Source organism: Mustela putorius, unplaced genomic scaffold, assembly GCF_011764305.1.
Source record: "Mustela putorius furo isolate JIRA1106 unplaced genomic scaffold, ASM1176430v1.1 tig00003858_pilon_pilon_pilon, whole genome shotgun sequence".
Classification (NCBI taxonomy): Eukaryota; Metazoa; Chordata; class Mammalia; order Carnivora; family Mustelidae; genus Mustela; species Mustela putorius.
In genome coordinates, this window is record NW_025422010.1 from 1390035 (window position 1) to 1395098 (window position 5064).

At 47.5% G+C, this 5064-nt stretch overlaps 3 protein-coding genes across 35 annotated transcripts in view; all 3 read left to right on the top strand.

Annotated features, from left to right (window-relative positions):
• Positions 1-5064, top strand: part of LOC101682709 (immunoglobulin lambda-1 light chain-like) — a 1123284-nt gene that overhangs the window by 1088073 nt on the left and 30147 nt on the right. The window lies entirely within an intron of this gene.
• Positions 1-5064, top strand: part of LOC101676037 (immunoglobulin lambda variable 4-3) — a 780698-nt gene that overhangs the window by 763937 nt on the left and 11697 nt on the right. The window lies entirely within an intron of this gene.
• Positions 1-5064, top strand: part of LOC101680986 (immunoglobulin lambda-1 light chain-like) — a 586873-nt gene that overhangs the window by 575448 nt on the left and 6361 nt on the right. The gene's annotated exons all lie outside the window — the stretch shown is intronic.

A 5064-nucleotide genomic window follows, 5' to 3' on the forward strand; every position in this document is an offset into this window, starting at 1 on the left:
TTTCTGTCCTAAAAATATACATTAAGTTTACATTCTAAAATTCAGTTTCACAGCCTGTGACTTTGAGTGTTAAAAGTATTTTCTGCCACACCGAGTTGGCATCTTAATTATTCATAGCAGTATGTAATTGAAACAACAAAAACATACTAAAATTTACACAGATAATCATTAAGTAGTGTCAATTTGTGAATCCACTGATGAATATGAGATCCTGCCAGAATGAAGCAAGGCCCTGCATCTATTCTGTTCTGGCTTTCATTTTTATATGAAACTCAAAGAAACCTTCACCTCATAAACAGAACTTTTGTAATAGAATTTCACTCACAGAACTGAGCTGCTTCCTAATTATATGCCAAAAATCATTAGTGGTTGATGGTCAAAAATTATTTTTTTCAATTGTCTATTAGCTTGCAGCTCTATCTCAAATACTTTTAATTTTGCTGAAAGCAAAGAATTAGAAACCACCTGCCTTTGAGAGGATTTGAACTGGTAGACAGTTTGATGCACCACTTGACCCTTTCTGGAATGAAGGGTTTATTACCCCATCTGCTAGAGACGCCTGCAAACAGCCCTGCCCTCATCTGTCAGCTCCCTTGATGAAGAGAGCCACCCAGAGCTGAGCCGTGTTCCTGCTCTGAACAGCTGGCCTCTGAAAGCTGATGAGTGTGAAGGTGTGAAGACCAATCCTCTCAGCCCACTTGGGGAAGCTGAGAAGGACCATCCCAACAGCAAAGCTCCACTATAGCTGATTCCTTCCTCTGCCCATTCTGCTTCGCACCCATCCCTTGCACATGGGTTGGTCCCAAGCATTCTCTATAAACCTCCTGCCGTCTGTCTCCATCCCAGAATCAGCTCCCTGCACAGAGGTGTCACCTAGCCATTTGTCGTCCACTTTCCCAGGTTCACATCAGGGACACGCACCAAGAAACTTGACTGGAAGTTACTGAGAGACCTCTTGTGCATGATAGAGTTTAAAAGACTGGGGGAAAAAAATTAAAATCTGTAATTGTCTTGCATCTTTGCAAACACAGTATTTTTTTCCTTTTTTTTTTTTTTTTTTTTTTTTTTGAGAAACACGCTTTCATCTTCTCATGTGCTGCAGGTATATTTTTCCTTCAAAACTTGGTGGTGCCAACTTGAACCATTCAATCCAGGAAAAGCCCCACTGTGTTATCTAAATGGCAAATCCAGTCCTCACTGTCAAAGATAGTATTCAGATGTGCTTCTGTTAGTAATCATCTGGCTGTATTTGTCAACACATGTAAACATCTGGGTGGGTATTTGAGGGAATATTATAAAATCATTGAAAATCAAAAAATGTGTCTGGAGACATGGTCAAGCAATAAAATGATGTTGATATTATGTGATTATCCATTTTATAATAACTTTTTATGAACTAGGTTGGTGGCTAGGCTATTTGTCCATATTAAGTTTGCAACATACAATGCAACAGTTACTATGTTGTGCCACACAGATTTATAAATAGATATGAGGGTGTGTGAGCTTTGGAGAATAATGACATCAGAATCAGATATAAATTACATTAGTATTGGTAGCCATCAGGATGGAGTGCTTTCTATGAATGTAATAAAGGAGATGGTACCACTCTCTAAGGAGGTGCCTTGTCCCCATGAGGACCTGCCAGGATGATTGTTGCTGGTAGACAGTTGAAAGAGCTGTGGCTGTTACAAAGCCACCACCTGCCATGCAGGTCCTCACCATGCTCCCAGGTATCAATCCGACTTTGGAAAGGGCCTGGAAAACTGGGATTCGCTATGCAAATATCAACCCACCTGGTCAGCTGAGGCTGGAACCTCAGGACGCTGGCCACACCCACTCCAGAACCCCGCCCTCCGCTTAACCCCACTCCCTCAACAGGTTTCTCAGAGTTCCGGACACAGCCAGGATTAGTGTGAGCAGAGTAAGACACTGTCGTTGCGTGTAAAATTTAAGGGAGGACCCCAAAACTCAGTAATCAAGATAAATAGTATCTAATGCAGTTTTTTTTAAATCATAATGAATGCAGAAAAACTCCATGCAAAACTGTAAGTCAGGTCAGTATCCCGCCCTACACTGGACTGACTCGATTCACTCGCCTCCCCACCCCACCCTCAGGTGATGGTTCCAGGGGTGAGGTGGGCGTCAGGGAAGTTGAAGAACCAGAGTCCAGCCTCTGCACCCTCCCACCTGCCCCACTGCTGGAACCCTTCCGTGGCCTCCCCCACCAACCCCTCCCAACTCCAGCTCTTTGTAGGGTTTAGCCTCCTTCTACTGCTGGTCTCTGCTGCCCCCTATTGGACTGTCCTCTTGGGGCTGCACTCCAGGCGACTAGATTGGGAGCCTTAAAGGTTAAAGCCCCGAAATGTTTTGAAGCATCCCCACCCTTCAGTTCCAGGTTGGCCCCACCTCATGTGAGAAATAAATAAATAAAGAGAGAGACAGAGAAAGAAAGAAAGAAAGAAAGAAAGAAAGAAAGAAAGAAAGAAAGAAAGAAAGAAAGAAAGAAAGAAAGAAAGAAAGAGAAAAAAAGAAAGAAAGAAAGAAAGAAAGAAAGAAAGAAAGAAAGAAAGAAAGAAAGAAAGAAAGAAAGAAAGAAGAAAGAAAAGAGAAAGGATGGTCCTCCCAGTTCTCAGAATAGTACTGGTAAGTTCCAGAACATCATGTTTACACCGGGTTGTTGTGTGTCTTGGAAAGAAACTCTCCCTCTCTGTGCTGCAGTTTCTTCATCAGTTGAAGGATCTAGAAGGTCCCCACCAGCATGGTGAGTCTGTGACATCTAGAGAAGCAGTAGAATTCCCTTTCCATTTGCTGGAGGAAAGCTGGGGGTGGGGTGAGACTGCCCCTCCGGATCAGCAGAGGTGGGGAGGTCTTCAGGGTTCCTGGGGACCCCTTGGAGGGAGGCTCAGGAGCTGCAGAGCCAGATCCTGACTCTGAGGATTCTGAGAGATTCCAGAACACTTGTCACACCCCTGGACAGACACTTTGTGACACACACACACACACACACACACACACACACACACACCAGAAAAATAGTGAGATGAAAAGGCCCAGCCAACTTTAGTTTGGCGTGGAAGGGAGCAAGGAGCTGAGGAGACCTGGTCGCAGGCAGTCTCTGAGGTCTGTGGAATAGAGAGTGGGCAGGAGACTGATCAGCAGGAGGCAGGGGAACCCTCTGACATGGGAAGCAGGGCTGACATGACTGGACAGGGGCACAACCCTTCCACTCCATGAGAGGAGGGCTGGGACAGAGGACAGAGGAGCCAGGGACCCTCAGCAGGGAGCCCACCAGGACAGCCATACCTGAACTCCTCTGGCCCAATGTGAATCCAGCCCTTGACACTTCTCAATCCAGGGACGATGTGAGGGGCAGGCTTGAGTGGACCAGAGTTGCAGCTGCACCAGCTGGGAAGACCAGCTCATCCCTCAAGAGTCCTCCAGGAAACAGCCCAGGCCCAGATTTCTGACCACAGCCACCACAATAGGATGTGGTCTGTGACAGTGGCTGCCCAGACGCTGTGGCAGGTGCAGGGGTGGGCACAGCTGAGATGCTGCCTTTAGGGAAAGCCCCTTTTTCTTTCCAAGACTTGGAGCTGTCCCCTGGAGGACCACAACTTCTGGGCCTTAGGTAGCAAGTGAGTTTCACACCCACACAGGGATGCTGGAAGGGAACAGCTTCAGCCTGGACCACTGAAGCCCACCCTTCCCCAGCCCTCATGGTGCCAAGGTCTCAGGTGCCATGGCCTTCATCCCATGGAAAGGACAATCTTGGCCAAATGTAGCAGGAAAATTAAGGTGTGCTTGACTCAAAACATGGGCCAGACAACTATTAAAGGGATCTCCCAGGAAAGTCACTTAGGCAGGCCCCGGGAGGCCTCTTTTAGAGCTGCTGACATAGAAATGAGAAGCTGCAAACCCAGATTTGAGCAGGTGTATGAAAGACCTTGCAGCAGAAAAGGCAACTGGAAAGCAAGATAGGAGGTGCTGGGTGACAGGCGGGATCCTGTCACCTGCTCTACACTGAGCTGTGTGACTTCACCAGACCCAGAGAGTGGAATCATCATCAACAAAGCATGTTCTGGAGCCATGCCAGGGCCAGACGTCTGCATAGAATCTGCTTGAACATCAATTTCCTCATCCTCAAATGGGCAAGACAATCTCAGCTGAGCCACCAGTTGGCCCCGTTTCCTGCATCAGTCTCATTGCATTAGGTTTTATATTCCTGGGCTTTCCAACGGACTCCAACCCAAAGCACCCATGCGGCCCATCCCTCCTGCACCCCTGCCCAACAGAGCCTTTATCTTGGCTCCCTTGTAAGCAAAGCATGAGCCTTCTAGATGGACAGAAGGCTGAAGTGCAGGGGACAAGCTCACTCCTAGATTCTCAATCACTCTGCAGCCCACTCCCAGAATGACTTGGCTCCTGCATTCACTTCCAATGGACTTTACTTTTTTCACCTGTGAAGCAGGCACACTTGCCCCCACAACATGCCAACGGTTGTTCTAAAGCCCAAATCTGAGGGGCATTCAGTCAACACCTGCTACATCTGGGCTTAGCAGTCACATGATCTCATTCATCTTCATGACTGCCCTGCTGCATAATAATCTAAATCTAAATCATAATCTAAAATCTAAAATCTGTCCATTTTACAGATGAGGAAACTGAGGTCCAGAGAGACCTAAGTCTGGAAGGCTTCAACATTCTTGAGCCTGATGTTACTCTTTGAGTGAGGGATATAGAATCACTCTCTGCAGGGCCCTTGTCTGGCTGAGATGACCAAAGGCGAAACAGCCATTCTTGACCAAACCTGCCAAGGAACTGGAGTATGAAGGGACCCAGCCTGGGGGACTTGTCAGAAGAGAATTCCTAGCCCCAGTTCCACCTCAGTGAATCAGGCCTTGGTGATTCTTGATCCATGGGCACTCAGCTGCTCCCTGTGGCCCCTTCAAGCCCCAGGGAGATGCTCCTTAGATCTGGGACACCCCTGGGGAAGAGGGAAATAAGGTAGGTCAGGTAGGCCCCACCCAGGGCCCCAGGAGCAGGGACTGTGGGCGGACTTCAATG